General features: G+C 46.2%; 1 pseudogene across 1 annotated transcript in view; it reads right to left on the bottom strand.

Moving 5' to 3' along the window:
* The window catches only part of LOC107546661 (zinc finger protein 512B-like), a 61,974-nt pseudogene that overhangs the window by 2,869 nt on the left and 34,544 nt on the right, over positions 1-24,561 (bottom strand). The window contains exon 3 of the transcript XR_015714829.1: positions 16,414-16,674. The product of XR_015714829.1 is annotated as a zinc finger protein 512B-like (transcript). The remainder of the gene's footprint in view (positions 1-16,413; positions 16,675-24,561) is intronic.

Here is a 24,561-nt window from a genome sequence, read left to right as displayed (position 1 = left end):
CAAGAGGGTGGAGCCCTCATGATGGGATTAGTGCCCTTAGAAGAAAAGACATGGAAGAGATTTCTCCCTGTGAAGATATAGCAAGAAGACCACCATCTGTAAGCCAGGAGGACTCTCACCAGGAACTGAATCATCCAGCCTCCAGAACTGAGAGAAATAAATCTGTTGTTTAAGCCAGCCAACTTGGTATTTTGTTAAGACAGGAGTATTACCCAAGACCTCAAATTATTTCTACAATGTTACAATCAGAAATATCCACGTATATGAGAGAACATGAATTAAAACCATCAGAGGATAAAAACATACCCAGAGTGTCTGCAGATAGTCACAGAATTTGAAGCAGCTATGCTTTCTTTGCTCAAAGAAAACAATGTGGCCAAGAATATCAGAAAATTAGAAACTATAAAAAAAAGAGGACCAAATAGAAATTCTAACATTGAAACATGCTTTAGCAAAAATTAAGAATTCTGGGGATAGATTAAGAGCAAATTATTCACAACTGAGAAGAGAATGAGTAAGATGAAAAACCAGGAAAAAGCACAGAGTTAAAAAGAGGGTAAGAGACGTGAAGGGCACATTAAGAATGTCTGGCCAAGTGTAGCTGGAATCTCAAAAGAGTAAAAGAATGGAATGTTTGCCCTAGCTGGTTTGGCTGGGTGGTTATAGTGTTGGCCCTCCAACTGAAGGGTCCCAGATTCGATTCCAGCCAAGGGCAGTACTTTGGTTGCAGGCTCAATCCCCAGTCCCAGTTGGTGCACATGTGGGAGGCAACCCATCAATGTGTCTCTCTCACATCAATGTTTCTCTCTCTCTCCTCCCCCCCCCCCAAAAAAAAGCAATGGAAAACTATCCTCGAGTGAGGATTAAAAAAATGAATGGGATGTTTGCATAAATACTGGGCTGAAAACTTACCCAAAACTGACAGAAGATATCAAGCCATAAATTCAAGAAGCCCCAACAAATCTCAAGCACAATAAAACAATCTACACCTAGACACACCATAGTCAAACTGTTGAAAACCAAAGAAAAAGAAAAATTTTAAATCTCACAGTGGTGAGGGGAAGGCTATTACCATCAAAGGAACAACAATTAAACAGCTAACTTCTCAGCAGAAACAATGGAAGACAATGAAGTGGTACATTTAAAGTGCTGAATGTGACTGCCAACCTAGAAATTTCTAATTGGGGAAAATATCCTGAAAGAATGAAGAAAAAAAGGCATTTTTAGATTAACAACTGGAAGAATTCATCAGCACACATACCATAAAGGAAAATTAAGAATGCTGTATAGGCAGAAGGATAATGATCCCAAATATAAGGATTGAAGAGCAATGAAAATGAGAAGTGTACAGATCAACATAAAGACTACCTAAAACAACTGTGTCTTGTGAAGTTTTACATGTATATGGAAATGCATGAAAGTAAAGGTATGGGGAGGACTTAAATGGATTTTGTGTTCTAAGCCCCTTGCATCATCCAAGAAGAGGGTAAAAATAATTACATTTAATACTCGAGCTTGGTAAGTCAAGGATGCATATTGTAATAAATATTAGTAAAAGGGTGTGTAATTTTCTAGCTGATGAAATAACTCATTGGACAGGTTTAAGAGCTTCAAAAGAAGACGAGAAGAAAAACAGGTGGGACAAATAGAAATATTGTAAGATAATATGTGCCCAATAAATTTCAAAAAAATTATGTTATGAATTTATTATTACATTAAATGTAAATGGGCTAACGCTCCAATTTGACAGAGATTGATAGGCTTGCTTTGAAAACAACCATATGCTGTTTAGAAGAGACACTTTTAAAACATAAGAATTTAGAAATTTTGAAGAAAAGCATGGAGAAATTTATACCCAGCAAACAGGAACCATAGGAAGCTGTAGATATATTAATATTAAACTTTAAGGCAAAAAAGTATTATTAGAAATAAAAAGAGTCAATTCAATTATCAGAAAGCAGCAATTCTAAGTTTTTATTCACGATACAATCTTAAAATATATAAAAGTTGATAGAACTAGGAAATTTAAGCAAATATACAATCATAGTTTTTAACATACCTATTTTGATAATTGATAGAAAAATAAGCATACAAAAATCACGTTATAGAAAATTTAATGCAAGCCCGGCCAGTGTGGCTCAGTGGTTGAGCGTCAACCTGTGATCCAGGAGATCGAGGTTCGATTCCCTGTCAGGGCACATGCCTGGGTTTCGGGCTCCATCCCCAGTAGGGGGCATGCAGGAGGCAGCCAATCATTGATGTTTCTCTCTCTCCCTTGCCTTTCCTCTCTCTGAAAAGAATATATAGTTTAAAAAAAAAAAAAATCATGACATGAAAATTAAATGCAGTTAGTATACTTGGCCAAAAGGATACATGTAGAACACTACACTCAACAGCATAGTTGTCAAACACAAATGGCACATCAAAATTTGTATGCTGAGCTATAAGTCTCAACAAACTTCAAAATAATTAATTCAAATGAAATGTATTCTTTGACCACAATGCAATAAAGCTGGAAATCAATTACAAAAAGATAATTTAATGATCCTCATATATTTGGAAGTTAAACATTTCTAAATCTGTCAAGAAATCATAAAGGAAATTTGAAATATTTTTAACAATGAGAATACATATCAAAATTTATGGAGGAAAAATTTGTGGGTTGCAACCAAAAATATGCTTATAAATTTATATCTTTAAATGCATATGTTAGAAAAGAGGGTGAAGGGTAGAAACAAGATGGCGGCGTAGGTAACAGCTGTACCCGCCGCCTCCCGCAACCACATCAGAATTACAAGTAAAATACAGAACCACCGTCACTCAGAGCCTCCTGAAATCTGGCTGAACAGAAGCCCTACAGCCAGGGAACTGAAGAACACCGAGGGAGGGGCGGAGACACGGGTGGATCGGGACTAAATTCTGGAGACACAGCCTCGGGCCCACACCTGGTGCCGAAGTTTAAACCTGGGAGGGAATCTCAGCGGGGGAGGTTTCCCGGAGGAACGAGGGGTCCCAGCCCCGCATTGGGCTCCCAGCCCAGGGCTCCAGGCTGGGAAGAGACGCCCCCACAACTCTGGACTGTGAAACCAGCGGGGACTGTGGCTGAGGGTCTCAGAGGCTGCGGGAGCCCCAGCAGCTCCTCTCAAAGGGCCCGCACATGGACTCACTCGGACGCGCTCCCTCCGAGCCCCAGCTCTGGGCAGCAGCCTGAAAGGAACCTGAGACACTCGGGGAGGAACTAACCTGCCTGAAATCCGGGCGAGAGGCGGAGGGGCAGCTTCCTCCCAGGCAGAAGAGCTGCTCCTTAGGCAAGTCCTCCCCACACACAGCCCGCAAGCAAGTGCCATATTTGAATCGCCAGCACCTGACTCTCACCTTTGGCCCCGCCCTGTGATTCCCGGAGGCCCCGCCCCTCCCCATCTGCAGCTCATCCAGGCCATTTCCAGGGGCTTTTCTGTGCAAGTGGCCTCTCGAGCCTCATGCTTAGGACTTTCCTAAAATCTCTCAAACAAGCAGCAGCAGGCCCCATACGGCTTGATAAGTGGCCCCAGGCCTGGCACTAGCAGCAGCCTGCATTGGCTCATAGCTGGGCCTCTCCTGGACACCTGCAAGCCCAGCACAAGTACCAGCCAACTACTGTTTGCTGTGTAGTTCATGCTGGGTGGCCCTGGGCAAGGCACTGGCAGAGGCTGACTTTGCACCTCCCGGGAGGCCCCAGATACAGTGCACCTGGTGGTCAGACTCAGCCACACACTGGATTACAACCCTACCACATCCACGAGTGACACTCAAGGGGCGTACTTTGGTGAACACCAAAGCCCCACTGAAGTAAATCCTGATCCATAGAGGTGTCTCCAGCACAGCAGCTCTCTGGCTGTCGTTGCAGCTGGTCCTCACAGCCGATTGGCTTGGGGGTCAATTCCTCCCAGGGACACCAACAGCAACCAAGGCTCAACTACAACAGGACAGTGCACACAGCCCACACGGGAGCACCTGGAAGGCCCAGCTCAGGTGACTGAGGAGGCTGAGCCACTGGACCCTACAGGACACCTACTACACAAAGCCACTCTGCCAATTCCAGGAGACATAGCAGCTCTACCTAATACATAGAAACAAACACCTGGAAGCAGCCAAAATGCGGAGGCAAAGAAACATGTCACAAAGGAAAGAACAGAAGAAATCTCTAGAAGAGGAATTAAATGAAACAGATCCAAGCAAGCTAACAGATACAGAGTTCAGAATTCTGTTTATAAGGATGTTTAAGCAGACTAGTAGGGAAATAACTGAGAAAATCGATAACATAATAAAGTACCAATTTGAAACAAAGGCTACACAAACTGAAATGCAGAATAATTTACAGGGAATCAACAGTAGAGTAGAGGACGCTGAGAATCAAATCAGCAATTTGGAACATGAGGAAACAAAAAACACCCAACCAGAAGAGCAAAAAGAAAAAAGAATCCACAAATATGGAGATAGCATAAGGAGCCTCTGGGACAACTTCAAGAGGTGCAACATTTGTATTATTGGGGTGCAGAAGGGGATAAAAGAGGCCAAGAAATTGAAAACCTATTTGAAAAAATAATGACAGAAAACTTCCCCTACCTGGGGATAGAAATAGATTTACAAGTTCAGGAAGAACTTGACAGCCCCCATAAGACTGTCAGCTGATTTCTCAACAGAAACCTTGCAGGCCAGAAGGGAGTGGCAAGAAATATTCAAAGTGATGAAAAACATGGAACTACAACCAACATTGCTCTACCCAGCAAAGCTATCATTTAGAACTGAAGGTCAGATAAAGAGCTTCTCAGATAAGAAAAAGCTAAAGGAGTTCATCACCACCAGACCAGCACTACAGGAAAAGTTGAAGGGTCTTCTTTAACAAGAAGCTAATGAACAAAAGAATCTGACAAACTAAATAGATCCAGAGACACTGGCGCATGCAACAGATGTCATATTTCAGAGGGAAGGTGGGTGGAGGGTGGGAAGAGATTAACCAAAGAATTTATATGCATATATGCATAACCCATGGACACAGTAATGGGGTAAAGGCCTGGGGAGGGGGTGGGAGTGAAGTGGAGGGGGTCAATTGCAGGGGGAAATAGGACACCTGTAATACTCTTAACAATAAAGAAAATAAGTAAATAAATAAATATAAATAAATAAATAAATAAATAAAGGGTGAAAATTATCCAAGCAACCACCTCAAATTTTAAATTAAAAAAAAAAAAAAAAACCAAAAAAAGGCAAGTGAAACTCAAAAATAAAATTTAAATATAGAATAAAATGTACAATGAAGGGCATCAAAAAAGTAAAAATTTGTTCCTTTAAAAAACTAAGAGGATTGATAACCCTGTAATAAGGCTGGTCAGGAAGGAAGGAGACAGGGTGGGTGGGACAGAGGAATAGCCAATATCACAAGTGAAAATGGGCGAATTACTTCAGATCACACAGGCATTGAAAATACTTAAGAGGATGTTTTGAATACTAGTAAATTTTAAATCTAGGTGGAACGATCTTGACGGTAGTGATATTTCAGGGGCATATACACATGTCAAAACTAAAGTTGTACACTTCACATATGTGCAGTTTTTGTATGCCAGTTATGCCTCAGTACAGCTGTTTTTAAACTTTGGATAAAATGAACAATTTTTTTAAATAGGTTTTTAAAACTGACATTAGAAGATCTTGAATACTGGAATCATCCTATATCTATTGTCTATATTGAATCCATAATTTAAAATCCCACAAGGAAATAACCCTTATAAACATTTATGCACCCAATACAGGAGCACCTAAATATATAAAAAATTTCTTGGAGGACTTTAAAGGGGAGATTGACAGCAACACAACCATAGTGGGGGACTTTAACACCCCACTGTCACCATTGGACAGATCATCAAGACAAAAAATCAACAGGGAAACGCAGACTTTAAATGAATCACTAGACCTAATGGATTTAATTGACATTTATAGAACATTTCACCCCAAAGCAGCAGAATACACATTCTTCTCAAGTGCACATGGAACATTCTCAAAAACAGACCACACGTTAGGGCACAAGGCAAGTCTCTACAAATATAAGAAGATTGAAATCATATCAAGCATCTTCTCGCATCACAATGCCATGAAACTAGAAATCAACCACTATAAAAAAACTAAAAAATATTCAAACACATGGAGGCTAAATAGCATGTTATTAAACAATGAACGGGTTACCAAGGAGATCAAGGAAGAAATCAAACACTTCATGGAAAGTAACGAAAATGAACAAACAACCCAAAACCTATGGGACACAGCGAAAGCAGTCCTGAGAGGAAAATTCATAGCATTACAGGCCTATCTCAAGAAACAAGAAAAAGATCTAATGAACCATCTAACACAACAACTAAAAGAACTAGAACGAGAAAAGCCCCGAGGAAGTAGAAGGAAGGAAATAATAAAAATCAGAGCAGAGATTAATGACATAGAGACTAAAAAAACAATACAAAAAATCAATGAAACCAAGAGCTGGTTCTTGGAAAAGGTAAATAAGATTGATGCACCTTTAGCCAGACTCACTAAGAAACAAAGAGAGAGGACCCAAATAAATAAAATCAGAAATGAAAGAGGCGATATAACAACTGATCCAACAGAAATACAAAGGATTGTAAGAAAATATTATGAGCAACTATATGCCAACAAATTGGACAACATAGGGGAAATGGACAAATTCCTAGAAGCATACAACCTTCCAAAGATGAATCAAGAAGAGACAAGAAAACCTGAATAGGCCGACAACAACTAATGAAATTGAAGCAGTAATCAAAAAACTCCCAGCAAACAAAAGTCCTGGACCAGATGGATTTACAGGCGAGTTTTACCAAACATTCAAAGAATTAACACCTATTCTATTCAAACTATTCCAGAAAATTCAAGAGGAGGGAAAACTTCCAAACTCTTTTTATGAGGCCAGCATCATCCTAATCCTAAAACCAGATAAAGATACTACAAAGAAAAAATTACAGGCCAATATCCCCGATGAACATAGATGCTAAAATCCTCACTAAAATACTAGCAAACCGGATCCAGCAATGCATTAAAAAGATCATACATCATGACCAAGTGGGATTTATTCCGGGGATACAAGGCTGGTACAACATCCGCAAATCAATAAATGCGATACATCACATAAACAAAATGAAGGACAAAAATCATATGATCATATCAATAGACACAGAAAAAGCATTCGACAAAATCCAGCACCCATTTCTGATAAAAACTCTCAACAAAGTGGGAATAGAGGGATCATACCTCAACATAATAAAGGCCATATACGACAGACCTACAGCCAACATCATACTCAATGGGAAAAAACTAAAACCATTTCCATTAAAAACCGGAACAAGACAGGGATGTCCACTTTCACCACTCTTATTCAACATAGTACTGGAAGTCCTCGCCATAGCCATCAGACAGGAGGAAAACATAAAAGGCATCCAAATTGGAAAGGAGGAAGTAAAATTGTCATTATTTGCAGATGACATGATATTGTACACAGAAAACCCTAAAGACTCCATCAAAGTACTACTAGATTTGATAAACGAATTTGGCAACGTAGCTGGATACAAAATCAACATCTGGAAATCAATGGCATTCTTATACACCAACAATGAACTTTCAGAGAGAGAAACTAAAAAAGCAATACCATTTACCATTGCAACTAAAAAAATAAGATACCTAGGAATAAACTTAACCAAGGATGTAAAAAACCTGTACTAAGAAAACTATGTGACACTGAAAAAAGAAATAGAGGAAGATTTAAACAAGTGGAAGAAGATACCATGCTCATGGATTGGAAGAATTAATATCATTAAAATGTCTATACTACCCAAAGCAATTTATAAATTTAATGCAATTCCTATGAAAATACCAACAGCATATTTCACAGACCTAGAACAAACATTTCGAAAATGTATATGGAACCAAAAAAGACCCCGAATAGCTGCAGCCATCTTGAGAAAAAAGAACAGAGTGGGAGGGATCACCTTACCAGACTTCAAACTGTATTACAAAGCCACTGTAATCAAAACAGCCTGGTATTGGTACAACAACAGGCATATAGATCAATGGAACAGAACGGAGACGCCAGAAATAGACCCAGGCCACTATGGTCAGTTAATATTTGACAAAGGAGGCAAGAGTATCCAATGGAGTAAGGACAGTCTCTTCAATAAGTGGTGCTAGGAAAATTGGACAGCTACATGAAAAAGAATGAAACTAGACCACCAACTTTCACCATACACAAAAATAAACTTAAAATCGATAAAAGACTTAAATGTAAGTCACGAAACCATAAAAATCCTGGAAGAAAACATAGGCAGTAAAGGCACAGACATCCCACATAGTGGTCTTTTCACTGATACATCTCCTAGGGCAAGAGAAACAAAGGAAAAAATAAACATATGGGACTACATCAAACTAAAAAGCTTCTGCACAGCAAAAGAAAACAGCCTCAAAATTCAAAGGAACCCCACAGTCTGGGAAAACATATTTGCCAAGGATGAATCTGATAAGGGGCTAATTTCCAAAGTGTACAAAGAACTCATAGCACTCAGCAAGAGGAAGGCAAACAACCCAATTAAGAAATGGGCAAAGGACTTGAATAGACACTTCTCCAAAGAGGACATACAGATGGCCAAGAGACACATGAGAAAATGCTCGACATCGCTAATCATCAGAGAGATGCGAATTAAAACCACAATGAGGCATCCCTTCACACCTGTCAGAATGGCTGCCATCAACAAATCAACAAACGACATGTGCTGGCGAGGGTGTGGAGAAAGGGGAAGCCTAGTACACTGCTGGTGGGAATGCAGACTGGTGCAACCACTATGGAAAACAGTATGGAGGTTCCTCAAAAAATTAAAAATGGAGCTGCCGTTCGACCCAGTGATTCCACTCCTAGGAATGTATCCTAAGAATCCTGAAACATTCATCAGAAAGGATATATGCACCCCGAAGTTCATAGCAGCACAGTTTACAATAGCTAAGATCTGGAAACAGCCCAAGTGCCCATCAGTAGCTGCGTGGATAAAAAAGCTGTGGGACATTTACACCATGGAATACTACACAGCTGTAAAGAAGAATCTCGTACCCTTTGGGACAGTATGGATGGACCTGGAGAATATTATGCTAAGTGAAACAAGCCAGGCAGCGAAAGACAAATATCACATGATCTTGCTTATACGTGGAATCTAAAGAACTTAATAAACCGATGAACAGAATAGATTCAATGACATGGAAGCATAGATGAGACTGATGAATGTCAGAGGGATGGAGGAGGGCGGGTGGGTGGAGGGGGAGAGAGTAACTAAAGAATTTATATGCATATATGCACAACCCAAGGGCACGGACAATGGTGGGGAGAGGGACTGGGGAGGGGGAAGGGACGGGGTGGAGAGGGTCATTGGGGAGAAAAAGGGACATCTGTAATATTTTAAACAAAAATAAAATTTTAAAAAATAAATTAAATCCCACAAGGAAATCTACAGGCCCAGATGGCTTCACCAATGAATTCAACCAAACATCTCAGAGAGTTATGTCAATCTTACACAGAATGTTCCAGAGAACAGAAAATCTTCAAATTCATTGTATGATACCAGCATAACCTTAGATATAAAAAAAAAAAAAAAAGCTAACAAGAACAGCATAGAAATTAAAATTGCAGGCCAATCTCTCTCATTGATGCAAACATCTAAGCAAAACATTAGCAAATAGAAGGCAGCAATATATAAAAAGCAATGTGTAAAAATACATGATTAAATTAAATTTATCATTCAAAAATCAGAGTCATTCACATTAACAGAATAAAGAAGGAAAAGTAAATGATCTCAATAGATGCGGAAACTTTTCTTTCATGATATTCATCAATCATTGGGTGATATAAATGTTTAACAAACTAGAAAAATAAGGAAACTGTCTTAATCTGATAAAGGTTGTCTACAAAAAACACATCATACTTAAAATATCAAAAACATTCCTCCTAAAATTGGGAGCAAGAAAAGATGTCCATTATCACCTCTTCTATTCAAACTGATACTAGATCATGGTGTGCATGCCAAGTACTTAGGGGGAAGTATATTGATGTCTGCACTGACTTTGAAATGCATCACAAAAAGATGGATTGATGGAAGGATAGATGTGTCATAAAACAAGTATGGCAAACTTGGTAAAATCTAGAATGACAGAATCCAGGTGGTAGGTATACAGGTGTCCATGGTGAAACTCAACTTTACTGTATGTTGGGGGAAAACAGTGCCTGAGGTGTTAGCCCAGTGCAGTAATGTTTTGTGGTGTTTTTTTTTAAAAAAAGGTTGGATTGGGTGGGAAGAATATAAACTGTCATTATTTGCAAATGACATGATTTTAGATAATCTGGAAGAATCTACCAATAAACTAGTAGAAACAGCAAGGTTTCTGGTACCAGGTCATATACAAAAATCATTTGTATTTCTGTATGCCAGCAACAATTAGTAAAATTTTAAAGGTGTGCCATTTGCAGTAGCATAAAAAAATCCATTAAGTACCTAGAGATCAATTTAAAAAATAAAACATGAGTGAACTTAAAAACTAAGTAAGTGGAGGGTTGTTAAGATTCATGGATTGGGGGCAGGAGGCAGCTAATCAATGACTCATCATTGATGTTTCTGTCTCTCCCTTTCCTTTCCTCTCTCTGAAATTTTTTTTAAAAAAACAAAAAAAACGGCTGGGCGTGGCTCAGCGTTTGAACATCGACCTAGGATCCAGGAGATTGCAGTTCGATTGCCGGTCAGGGCACATGCTGGGGTTGCAGGCTCGATTGCCAGTAGGGGGCATGCAGGAGGCAGCCGATCAAAGACTCTCTCATCATTGATGTTTCTATCTCTCTACCTCTCCCTTCTCTCTGAAATCAATAAAGATATATTAAAAAAATTCATGGATTGGGAGGCCCAACGTTGCAGCTGCATTTTCCTGTGGGTGAAGGAGATCATTCCAGCTAATGATCTCTCCCTTTGCTTATCCAACATCCTTCTTAGTCATGTTTACCCACAAAGAGCACCATACACCCTCCCCAAAGAAGATAAGCCCAAAGCCCATCTTCTTACCACACCCAGCCCAAGGTCTGGTGTTGGACTTCCTTCCTAGTTGCCTAATTCTCATCTGCATAATCAGGGCTCTTCACCCGCAGTGGGGGGGTTCTCTTCATCCACCAACCTCCTCTAGGTCAATGGCATGTTCTAGTGATATTTGTAGCAATTATAACATTGAGATAATTTAGGCAGAAAAGGATTTATTTTACAATAATAGGTAGCTACTAGAATCTGGGGTGGGCCAGGGAATTAAGCTTGGATGCTATACAGCCAGAAGAAATACCCTATTGCTCCCCGGGATTGAGAGGCACCTTAGCTGCTACTCCGCCCAACACTCAGCATCCATGCACGAAGCTAGAAACCAGTCAGTAAACTGCCCACAGCTGCCCCGAGGAACAGAATGCCACCACCTTGCCCTGATGCCCATGCACGTGCCCATGGATGAAGCTGCTCCAGAGCCAAGGGACAGTTCCCAGGACAAGGGCCAGGTCGGCTGGTGGAAGGTCAGGAGGTGGGGAGGGTGGATGCACCCCCAGCATCCACAGCTGATTCTCAGCCCTCCCCATCCCCGCCCAAGGCTCCCACACAAACTGCACAGAGGAATGGCGGTTCCTCCATCTCCTGGAGTTCACTTAATAGGAAACAGGGTTTGGAGGGCACAATTTATGACAACTGAAGCCTTCAAACTAGAAACATCTGTCCTCACCATAGCACAACCTCCCCAACCCAGCTCAGCCTAGTGCTGAGGGGCCCACCTTGCCAGACCTGAGGAACTCAAAATCCTTCTGGGGGAGCCCCAGCCTGAGAGGGGTCTCCAGGCTCCCAGCTTAGACCCCAGAGCCTCATGGGCTCCCAGTCTCATCATGCTAACCTCAGCTCTGCCCCCACCCCACGCCATTTAGGATTTAGGGCTGATGGTCCCAGGGGAGCCCAGGGCTGTATTTTATTTACGTTCCCTCCCCGCCCCCACCCCATGGGAGGGCTCTACCTCCAATCCCCTGCCTCTGCTCGCACTCTGCCTGGATCCCCCTTCCCCTCCTGCCTCCTGGCTAGTTCCTGTTCCCCTTTGAGGCTCAGAAGTCATCTCCGCCAGGCAGCTCAGCCCAGGCTTGTTAGAGGACACCGTCCCCAGTGCTCACTGACCATGAAGCTCTTCAGGGCAGCACCATAGGAACAGCCATTGCCACACTGCATCTGTAGGTCCCAGTGAACCTCCGGGACAGAAGTGACTAAATGCACCTGGGACCACCGGCCCATAGGTTCCAAAGAGCACACATTGACACCCACTCCCACAGCTCCCGCAGGAATCACTATTGGGGCACGATCAGCGTGATTCTCTTCTAGGTTTGGAGCAGCTGGCCTGGCTCCGAAGCAGGCATCTGTGCAGCCTGGCCTGTCAACAGCCCTGCCTGAGCCTCAGCTCCCGAGTCTGTAGGGAATGACGAGCCCGCAGGGAGCAGGGCTGCAGGAACACTGGAGGTGACAGATAAAAGTGCCCAGGCAGTGGGTGCCTAACTGCTGGTGTGGGGCTTAGTGTTGGCGGCTGCCTTCAGCATGCTGCCAGCAATGTTGGTTCCGACCTGAATATACCTGGATGACAGCCTCATAACAGAGGGAATTTCCCCAAGTGTGTGTTGAAGAGATGCGGGGCCAGGAAGCACCCAAACCCTACAAATCTCTGCCCAGAGCCTGGCATGGGGGCCTTGCAGGGGGCTGTCAACCGAGTGGATGAGGTTAGAGGGAACAGAAGAAGCTCTGCATGTGTCCTGGCCCCCTCTGAGGAGGCCTTACCCCATTGACCCAGTTTAAACCCAGCCTCCTCCAGGAAGCCACCCTGGACCAGACGAGTCTGTGTCTTCCCTTCCTAGTTCAACCACAGCCCAGGAAGTTTTCCCCTGCCAAGGGGCATCTTCCTCCCAGCCTCAAGATGGGCCAACCTCTACTTTGGACTGCCATGGCCCTCAGTCCCTCCTCAGAGCAGCCTGAGGGTATCCCCATTTATACAAAGACTGAGACAGAGAGGGAGCAGAACCCTGGTTCCTGATTCTACTTCTGTGTCCATTCCCTGCCCCTCTGCTGCCCGATGGAGAGTGGGGAGAGCTGGCCTCTGGGGAGGGGGCAGCACTGGTGAGGGGGTTGCTGGCAGGGAGCTGCTGGACGACAGTGTTGGACTCCGGGCTCTCTGCCAAGGCAGGCCAACCTGCAGGGCTCCAGAGTGTGTGTGGGAGGGGAGGGGAACATCCTTGGCAGGAGAGGTCTATGCAGGGACACTTCCACCAGCCCCTGGCTGCACTGGCCCCTGTTGCCCCAGGACCCCCCACCCTAGGCCTCCCAGGTCTTGCCCAGGGTATCGTAAGCACCCTCCAGCCCCATGCCAGTGTAAGCCCCACCTGGGATGGGTGCTGGTGGAGCAGAGGGTATCCAGGCAGGTGGAAACACCTTAGCCTAGCCTGGACGCAGCCTCCCCCTCTGTCCAGAGACCAGAAAACCAGATGTGGGCAGTGGTGGCCATTCCAAAATGCTCACATCTTCAAAGCAGGGCTATTTTCCATGTCCTTCAGGCAATTTTGAAACAAGTTTGTAAAACTGGAATTTTAATCGGTGGCACATTGGCATGTGTTCACACACATGTCTGAGCACCTTCTGTGGCTTTGCCTCTACAGCATCTTGGGAGACAGGTGGGTTGGTGGGTGTCCCTAAAGGACACCCAGGTTCACTTCCAGGCTCACTGTGTGTGGAGAAGGAGCTGAGCCTTCAGGAATTGGGGGAAGGGGTGTGGGCAGCACTGGAGGCCTCCCCATCTAGGGTGGGGGTGGGAAGAACAATCTCATCTGAAGTGACTGCCACGCACCCCAACACTCACGTGCTCCTTCTGTCTCAACTTGGAACCTGAATGTCTGCCAGCTTGGGGTGCCATGAACCACTGACATTTATTTCTCACAGTTCAAGTGGCTGGAAGTCCAAGATCGAGGTGTCAGCAGGGTTGGCTTCTCCTGAGGCCTCTTTCCTTGGCTTGTAGATGATGACCTCCCTGAGTCCTCACAGGGTCTTACCTCTGTGTGTGTCCGTGTCTAATCTCATTTTACAAAGACACCAGTCATTCTGGATTAGGGCCCACTGTAATGACCCATTTTACCTTAATCACCTCTTTAAAGACCTCTCTCTGAAGAGTTACATTCTGAAGTGCCAGCGTTTAGGACTTCAGCATATGAATCTGGGGGGACATAATCCAGCTCTAACATGGATGCCAATCCATGAGTTTGCTCCCATTGTGGCCCCACCTTCATCACCTTCATTTTTAACCCCTTCATTTTAACTTGCTTGCTCCCTTCATCTGTTGGGTACCCCAGGCAATGCCCCTGCCACACACAGCATATACACACTCACTCACACTGACCACTCGCACCTGGGACAGGGACCACCATCCTCTGGCTCTGGCTCGGGAAACTGGACCCCTCTCCCTAGAACTGTCCTCAGACGCAGCACCAGCTGCACAGGTCTGTCCTCCCAGGTCCTCTGACAGCCACCTCCTCCCTGGCCCTTGGCCTCTAAGGGTCCACGGCCCACCCTGCCTAAAGAGGCTCCCACAGCTCACCCCCCCCCCCCCCGTTACTCACCAGCCTTGCTTCTCCCCCACCCTTACTCCATCCCATGTGTATCCTGCTCAATTTGTTGACTATGGACTGTCTGTCCAGCCACTGGACACTCTGTGAGGGCAGCACCAGGCCCCAGGGACATGCTCAGGGACATTTTTGTCTTGTCCACAGTGAGGGGAGAGAGAATAACTGGGAAAAGTAGGCTCTGTTTTTACATTTTGGGAGTGAACCGATTTGCAGGAAGTGAGCAAAATAGTCCGTCTGGGTGGCGCACCTTGAGCAGGCCAACAGGGGCATCAGAGGAAAAACTTGGTTGCTTTTGGACTCTCCTGAAAGCTGTGAGGGGTTACTACGGAGCATCCTCATAGTCCACAGCTTGGTCAGGTCCTCAGTGTTCTCCCTCCAGCACCTCTGCCCCTAGCCTATTTGTACCATTTCCCCACAGCTGCATCCCCAGAGACCAGCACAGAGCCTGGGGACCATGGTGCTCAGACAACATCCCAGAATGACCAGATGGACAGGACTGGAAGGATGCCTCGTGTCATAGCCGCAGGAAGTCAGGGGGAGAGGCAGAGCCAGAGGGGAGGAGCTATGGGTGCTCTGGAGGGCGATCTTCAGAGGATACATGGATTCGGTGCCAGGAGATGAGCATAAAACTAAGACGGAGATTCTGGAGAACACCCACATTCAAGGAGTGACTGCCAGAATGGAACCCCCTGAAGGAAACTGAGGCACAGGCAGTGAGGGAGAAGACGGAAGCCGAGAGGGAGGGAGGGGTCAGAAGCCAAGGAGACCAGAATGGTCGCAGAGAAATGAAGCTACCCAGAGACCCTGGGGACCCTGGTGGGAGAGGTTTCTGTGAAGGGGTGGGAGCAGAGAGCAGATGGCAGCTGAATCATTCATCTATTACTGCCCAACGAGTGACCCCAAAACCCAGCCACTTAGAACAACCATTTTATCATGTTTCAGATTCTATGGGTCAGAAGATTGGCCGGGGCACAGAGGGACGGCTCGTTCCTGCTCCGTGATGTCTGAGGCTCAGCTAGGCAGGGGAACGAACGCTCCACAGCAGGCGGCGGTGTGTGTGTTAGTGTGTGTCCGGGAGGCGTCTTCACTCACATTGGTGGCCACAGTCACACTTTTATGTTGCCTCTGCCATCTTCAAGCAGGGCAGAGGAAATGTGTGCACGTAGGACATCGATGTGAAACCACTCTCAAGATGCTGTGTGAACAGAGTGTGTGTGTGTGAGTGAGAGAGAGAGAGAGAGAGAGAGGGAACCGAGCCATTACATGCACATAACCAGCCATCACATCACAGTCTGGGGGGCAGGGCACCCCTGGAGTTAAGCTGTGCACAACCTTGGCAGCTGCCCTTGCTGCCCTGAGTGAGCCCCAGAGGCCCAGGCCCACCTCCAGCCCCTACCCAGCCTGCCTGGGCTGTTCCCTAGCCCTCACCCCACGGCAGGCTGAGCCAGCAACTTCCCAGCTTCCAACTCTCACCCTCCCAAACCATCAAATCTCCCTCCTGGGCCCCTCATAGTTTCCCCTCTTTGTCCCCCTGATGAGGCTGCTCCCTGGGCCAGGCAGGAAAGGCAGTGGCCTCAGGTCTGTGTGCACCTCCCATAGACACGGCAGGGATGGTGTGTGGCTGGGTGGTGTGACCTTAGCTCTGAGACTTTCTGCCAGAAGGACCCCACCCCTCTTACCTGAGTCACTGAATTCTCCAGAGGTGGGCAGGGCTGCAGCCTGGTGCCTTGAGAGGTGAGGTCACAGGTCGAGTCCACCGCAGCTGGCCCCTCCCTGGGGTGTGGCAACTGAGCTCAGGTTTCTGGGAGCTCACATGCTGTGGTCTGGAGACTCTGGAGCAGGTGGGATGCTCCCTGTCGATGCTGCTTCTCCTGGGCGTCAAGTCCCCCTCCAGCTCTTAGGCCCCTCCACTTGATGGAGAAGCCAGGGGCCTGAGGACCCTGTGAGAGGATTGAGAGGAGGATTGTATGTGTGACAGAGGGGGAAATGACAAGAGCTGTCCTCACCCCTCCCCGCCCCTCACCAGGGGGAGTGGGGATATTTTAGGGAAATCCTGGGGTGCAGGGAAATGCAGGGATGTGGGTGGATAGAAGTCAGGATTCCACTGCTGGTAGGGTTGGCTCTGGACTCTAGAGGTGACTGATCCAGTCTTCAGGGTTCTGAGCCGGGTGGCTGGGCAAAGGTCAGAGTGTAAGCAGACTGCCATGCCTAAGGGAGGGCTGTGTCACCAAGCTAGATGGCAACACCCCCCCACCCCGGGCCCAGGACTACTGGCTCACTTCCCCTTGGCTGCTGCTCCCTTCCCCCACCCCCAGGCCAGTCTGGGGCCTCTACAGGTGTGGGCCTGGTGCCAGCTGTGACACTGTGTGCTCCTGGGGCGGTCCCTTCCCCAGCTTGCACCCTGAGCACCAGCTCCTTGGTGGGGAAGGGTTTCCCCCCTCCCAGTTAATCTTCACACATAGTGCTTGAGCTGTGCCCCGCCCGTAGGACCTGGGGAGTGAGGAAGAGGTAAATCCTTTTGCAGTGAGACCACAAAAGTGATTTCAGCTCCTACTGCAGAAGACCCCAGACTCAAAACTCACCCCCAGCCCACAGCTGGGCCCCCAGGAAGTCGGGGGCTTAGGGAGGGTGCTGGTGGATCTTGGAACACAGCAGGCACCGTGGGGAGGGAGCAGTCTCCTGCTCTGTCATTTATCAGGTCTGTGCCTGTGGCCAGGGATGAACCTTCTCTAGATCCCACTCTCTCATCTGTGATATGGGTTTAATGGAAGTGCCACCGAGGCGGCTACTCTGAGGGCTAAGCATGATGTTACATAAAGAGGGCGGTGCAGCCCTGGCTGGGTGGCTCAGCTGATTGGAGAGTCATCCCTCAAACCAAAAGGCTGCAGGTTCTATTCCCAGTCAGGGCACTTATCTAGGTTGCAGGTTTGATCCCCAGGATCCCCAGTCGGGGTGCATGCAGAAGGCAACCGATCAATCTCCCTCTCTCTAAAATCAATAACATATCCTTGGGCGAGGATTAAAAAAACTTAGAAAAAACACACAAAGAAGGCAGTGGAGGCCCAGCAGCTCAGGCCCCTGTCATTTGGCCACACAGGCTGAGCTCCGGTGGGGAGTGAGGGTGAGCCAGATCATGGCCCCAAGGAGGGAGAGGCCTCACTGTCAGAGGTACCCAGCCAGCAGGTACCCCGGGACAAGAGAAGACACTCACTTGTTGATCTCGCACCCAGTGCCATGGGACACACTTGTGCACACAGGCCAGCTCTGCCTCGGAAGGAGACTTGGACTCCAGGCCCATCCCTGGCCAGCCCACCTAATTTTCCTCTTGTAAGGCACCCACCACTTCTTACCTTCCTACTTCCCCCTCCCCCTCCCTCTCTCCTGGTTCTTCCTCAGAAATCACCTTCAACAGGGAGAACCCCTGTTTAGGGCAACCCCTGGCCCCTCAGCACCCTGTGCAGCATTGTCAGGCCTGGCTTTGGCACACAGCATGTGCCCAATGTTCCTTCCCCTGGGCATGCGCGCAGAGGCATGTATGGACTTGGGGGGTTGGAGAATGAGCGGAGGGGCTGCAGGGGCAGAGGGAGGCAGAAGAAGCCTGATAGTTGGCTCGCCAGGGCATAGGGCAGCCCTCTCCAGAGCTGGGTCCCCGTTCCCAGAGAGAGGTAGGAGGCTCCATGCTTCTGGGGCGACTCACATATCCCACCGCTTATCTCTGTCATGCCTGGGCTCCTGGACCCAAATGAAGATAATGAGGCCAGGCAGGTGTTTATGGCAGGTCTTCCTGAAGGAGCCCAATGGTTTCCCAACTGTGACTTCATTGCTTCCTTGCAGGAGGCAGAAACTGAGGCCCAGCAATGGAGAGGGTTCACTGAAGGTGACATGATCTCGTCTATTGGAAATCCTACAGAATCCACTGAAAAAACTACTAGAGCTAGTAAACAAGTTCATCAAGTTATAGGATACAAAATCAATATGTAAAAGTCAACTTCATTTCTATACACTAGCAATGATCCAAAATAAAAACTTTAAAAAAATAATCCCATTTATAATACCATCAAGAATAAAATACTTAGGAATAAATTTAGCAGAAGAAATTGAGGCCTAGTACTCTGAAAAACTACAAAAAAATTGTTGAAAGAAATTTTAAAAGATTGAAATAAATGGAAATACATCCCATGTTCATGTATTTCCATTCATGTATTTCCATCCCATGGTGTGAAAGACTTAATACTGTTAAGATGACAATACTCCCCAAATTGATCTAGTGAATCAACACAATCCCCATGGCTTAAGGCTCTGCAATGTCTATTTCTGTGAACAGGGATGAGGCCTCCTATTTGTAGGAGTAGGGGGCCTCACCTTAGTCATTTCCTCAGGACCCACAGCTAACCCTAGAAGGCTGCCCACTCACTCTAGGGCACTAAGCTAGTTGTAAAAAGAAAACCCAGACTCTGGGGCCAGAGAGGCCTGGAATGAATCCCAATGCTGGGTGAGCTTGGGCATGTTACTTAACCTCTCTGAGCCTCTTTCTCAAGATGGGGGTTGATGCCACCTATCTCAGAGCATGGGGGAGGGGGGAATGAAATACAGTCATGCACCACATGATAATATAACAACAATGGTGAACCCATATGATTATAATGAAGCTGAAAACTTCCTATTGCCTAGTGATGTAGTAGCTGTCATAACATGCGCAATGCATTACTCACGTGTTTGTTGTGGTGCTGGTGTAAACCTACTGCGCTGCCAATCTTACAAAAGTATAGCACATACAACTAGGTATAGTACATGATACTTAATGATAAATGACTATGTTACTGATTTATGTATTTACCGTACTATACTTTTACCACTATTTCAGAGCACTCTTTCTACTTATATGAGAAAGCTTTCTGTAAAGCAGTATGCGTGTTATAGCAGCCGCCTCAACGCCTCATGTTTACTGTGTCTCTGGATGGCCTCGTTTTCTCTTGTGCTTTATTTAATCTCTTATTGTTTTGTGTAGTAACGTGCTGTGCGGGGCTGTAGCCCTGGAGCAACAGGCCGCAATACCTTTCAGCCTCGGTGTGCAGTAGGCTATACCACCGAGGTGTGTGCACATGTACTCTGTGATGTTCACACAACAAAATCACCTAATGACACATTTCGCAGAACCTACCCCCATCATTAGGTGGCCCGTGACTGCAGATGTTTGTAAAGCACCTCCCGTGTGGGCCAGCACACACGGTGCTCAACCAAGGTTAGTTTCTTGTGTGCGCCTTTGCTCCTCTCTGCATGCTCCTGGGGCCGATGGGTACAGTGGCCTGACCTCCTGTGGCAGAGCTGGACCTACTGGGGCCTCCCAGAGCCCTCAGGACCCTTGGTCATTGGTTTAAGGGCAAAACCCCACATAAGCCCCACTGTACTGAGCATGTATAAACTCCTTTAACCCTTATAACAACTCTATGAGGTAAGCAGTATCTTTCATCACAATTTTGAGAGGTGACAAGTGCTATCTTTAATCACAATTTCACAGATGGGAAAACTAAAGCATTAAGAAGTAACTTGCACCCTGGCCAGGTAGCTCAGTTGGTTACAGCATCGTCCTGATACGCCAGGGTTTCGGGTTCAATCCCTGGTCAGGGCACGTACAAGAATCAACCAGTGAATGCATAAATAAGTGAACAACAAATTAATGTCTCTCTCTCTCTCCCATCCCTTCTCCCTCTCCCTTCTCTCTCTCTCTCAAATAAATAAATAAAATTTTTTTAAAAAAGAAGTAACTTGCTCAAGGTAGCACAGACACTAATAGCTGGGCTGGGACTTGAATCCAGACTGGCTGGCTCTGGAGCCTTTAGCTGCTTCCTTATACAGTCCCTCAAGGTCAAGATGATCAAGGCAGCTGGCTTTAAAATGGCCACAATTACCATGAACTGAGTAATGAGACCCCTAGGGTTTTGGCCTGCGCTAGTGCTCCGAAGACTTAAGCTTTCATAGAAGGTTCTGGGCCCTCCAGGGTAAATTAGATTCTGGGTCCTCTGAGCATGCATTTCACAGGGGCCCACCCCTCTCCCTAGGCACAGGCCAGACCAGCTCTGGGTATAGGGCGCCTGCAACTCTCACAGATCTTTCCTGCCTGGGGACCAGTGGGTCCATAGCCCGCTAGCACACCATCTCCATGACATTCACCCCGTTGGGGGCTGTGCAAGCCCCAAGGAAAAGCTGCCTTTGCTAACAGGCGCTGTGTGGACTCCAGCAGGCCCTAGATGGAGACCCAGCTCCTCATCTCCCAACTTTGTGACTTTAGGCAAAATTCCTTAACCTCTGTAAGCCTCAATTTGCTCATCTATAAAACAGAGCTATAGCCTGCTTCTCCTGGTTGATACAAGAATAACAGATAACATGTAGAAAGAGCTCCCATGAAGTAGTTGCCCAATAAAAGGCAGTGGTTTTTATTAGCCTCTTAGAATGTAGGAACGCAGCGTGAGGGGGAGTGCTGGACAGCGTGTCATAAACGCTCAGGCACCCGGACTGGGCCCTGATGGAGAAGTTGAGGGATGAAAACGCGTACCAAGTGCTGGGAGTAGCAGTAGCCAAGGCAGGAAGGTGGGAAGGCTGGAGAATGAAAACCAACTTTTGTGGCCCGCTAACTAAAATGCCAGAAACTGCGCCAAACGCTTTCCAGGCACTAACACATTCAGACCTCCCAATAACTCACTTTATAGAGAAGACACTGGAGCTGAAAGTGTTTAATAACCTGCCGCTGTTGTGCGGGGTGAGGGGTGGAGGAATTCCCACCTGTGCATGGTTAGCCTGGAGGCCAGGGCGGCTCTCCAAGAGCGTGACTCGTGAGCCCGGGGGGGGGGGGGGGGGTGCAGCCCGGACGCTGGACCCTGGAGGTGGGGCCCAGCAGACCATACTTGAAAAATAAGAAATCCTAAGAGAATTTTTAAAAGAGACACGAACAGGCAAAGCCAAACCCTAGTGGGACAAGTGCAAAGGAAAGCAAGGACGGATTACTGTGAAGTCAGGACAGTGGTGACCTTAGGTGGGACCAGAAGGAAGCTGTGACTAGGGGGAGTCCCAGATGTGAGGTGGCTTCTAGGGTCCTGGAAATATTCCCATGATCTGTGTGCTGTACATGTGTTTTAAATGCACTTTCATCGATTCCTAGTTCATGATAAGGTTTTTTAATAAGCGGGGGTTGGGGAAAGGGTCCAACAATAGGACCAGGGAAAGGGAGCCCGACCACAAATCAGCATGAGACTTTTAGATTTAGAGACTTGGGATGCTTTTTTGGAACTTCTGGGGAAAGGCTCAAGCAGGGAGAGAAACTGGCTGGCTCCGTGCAGACTCCAGGCCTGGGGTGGGGTCCAAGTGGGCAGCAGGAGCCAATGTGGTTCACGCCTGTGACGGTTATGATTTTTGTATGTAGTACAAAGTACTTGTATAATGTGGAAGACTCCAAATGTTTAACAAATAAAGGGAAACCGTGGTCATTACTACTGAGCGGGGCTGACCTTGACAGCAAGGAGGCTGCCTCCGCTGGCCCATTTTCCGGAGGTGCCTTCCATCTCTGCTGGACTTGCACTGTGGTCAGTTAGGTCTGTGTGCTGGAGCTGGAGGCCCACACCTTCCAGAAAAGTCCATTAACTTATCTCCCTCCTGAGCACCTTGGAGCCAATGCTGCCCTCCCCTAAAGGATGGCGTCAGGGTGTAAAAGGAATCTTGTCTCCAGGCTCCTGCCGGCTTTTCCTCTTGGGCTGGTGGGGCGAAGGAGGACATGTGCAGCCCTGAGGGAGGCTTCTCGGGGCAGGAGGGTCTGTGACAGGAGCAGCCAGAGAATTTGCTGGGGCTCCAGCAAATTCTGCCTGAAAAATGCTTCTCTTGGGGTAAGCTCCTCTGGCCTGGGCTCTCGTGCCAAGGTTTGAGTAGCCAGCATTTTTACCCTCCTGGGTGGCATTCAGGAGGACACCCAGAGGAGAAAGGAAACCTGTGGCTACTTAGAAACTGAAAGAGGGGGGAAAGACTTCACAACCAAAGTTCAAAGACAAATGACACACCCAGAGAAAATACGTATTTGTATCATATGTAAGATGTAAAGGATTTGGATCCTGAAGCTGTACGTATAGGCAAAAGATAGGGAGAAGAAATTCCCGAAAGAAAATAAAATGATCCATAAACATATGAAAAGATGCTTAATCCTAGCTGTGGCCAGGTAGCTCAGTCAGCTAGAGCATCGTCCTGATACCAGGACATATACAAGAAGCAACCAATTATTGCATAAATAAGTGGAACAGTAAATCAATGTTTCCTCTCTCTCTCCCTTCTTCTCTCTCTAAAATCAATCAATAGATTTCTCTTGCCCTAGGAGATGTGAGAAAGACAAAAGAAAAAATAAACATACAGAACTACATCAAACTAAAAAGCTTTTGCACAGCAAAAGAAAACAGCCTCAAAATACAAAGGAACCCCACGGTCTGGGAAAACATATTTGCCAAGGATGAATCTGATAAGGGACTGATTTCCAGAGTGTACAAAGAACTCATGCTACTCAGCAAGAGGAAGACAAACAACCCAATTAAGAAATAGGCAAAGGACCTGAATAGACACTTCTCCAAAGAGGACATACAGATGGCCAAGAGACACAGGAGAAAATGCTCAACATCGCTAATCATCAGAGAGATGCAAATTAAAACCACAATAAGGTATCACTTCACACCTGTGAGAATGGCTCCATCAACAAATCAACAAACGACTCCTGCTGGTGAGGGTGTGGAGAAAGGGGAACCCTAGTACACAGCTGGTAGGAATGCAGACTGGTGCAGCCACTGTGGAAAACAATAAGGAGGTTCTCCAAAAAATTAAAAATTGACCTGCCATTTGACCCAGTGATCCCACTTCTAGGCACATATCCTAAGAATCCTGAAACACTAATCAGAAAGACTATATGCACCCCTATGTTCATAGCAGCGCAGTTTACAATAGCTAAGATCTGGAAACAGCCCAGGTGCCCATCAGTAGATGAGTGGATAAAAAAGCTGTGGGGCATTTACACCACGGAATATTACGCAGCTGTAAAGAAGAAGGATCTTGCCCGGCTGGGTGTGGCTCAGCGGTCGAGCATTGACCTAGGATCCAGGAGATTGTGGTTTGATTCTTGGTCAGGGCACAAGCCTGGGTTTCGGGCTCAATCCCCAGTACAGAGCATGCAGGAGGCAGCCGATCAATGACTCATCATTGATGTTTCTATCTCTGTCTCTCCCTCTCCCTTCCTCTCTCTGAAATCAATAAAGATATTTTTTTTTTTTAAAAAAGAGCGTTTGTTTTAAAAAGAAGAAGGACCTCGTACCATTTGTGTCAGTATTGAAGGACCTGGAGAATATTATGCTAAGTGAAATAAACCAGGCAGAGAAAGACAAACATCACATGATCTCAATGTGGAATCTAAAGAACTTAATAAACCGATGAACAGAAATGATTCAATGACATGGAAGCATGGATCAGACTGACGAATCTCAGAGGGCTGGAGGGGGGCAGGTGGGTGGAGGGGGACAGATTAACCAAAGAATTTATACGCATATATGCACAACCCAAGGACATAGACAATGGTGTGGAGAGGGACTGGGGAGGGGGTGGGATGGGGTGGAATAGATCATTGGGGAGAAAAAGGGACATCTGTAATATTTTGAACAAAAAAACAAAACCCAATCGATAGATTTAAAAAAAAAATTTTTAAAGATGCTTAATCTTTCCAGTAATCAGAGGAAATACAAACTGACACCAACAGGATTATTTTTCCTCGATTAGTTTGAAAAAAATAAAAAGATTGATAAGATGCAGTG

This window comes from Miniopterus natalensis, chromosome 7 (genome assembly GCF_054644295.1).
Source record: "Miniopterus natalensis isolate mMinNat1 chromosome 7, mMinNat1.hap1, whole genome shotgun sequence".
Lineage (NCBI taxonomy): Eukaryota > Metazoa > Chordata > Mammalia > Chiroptera > Miniopteridae > Miniopterus > Miniopterus natalensis.
The sequence above is the reverse complement of the archived record's forward strand: the minus strand, read 5'-3'. Positions and strand labels throughout refer to the sequence as shown.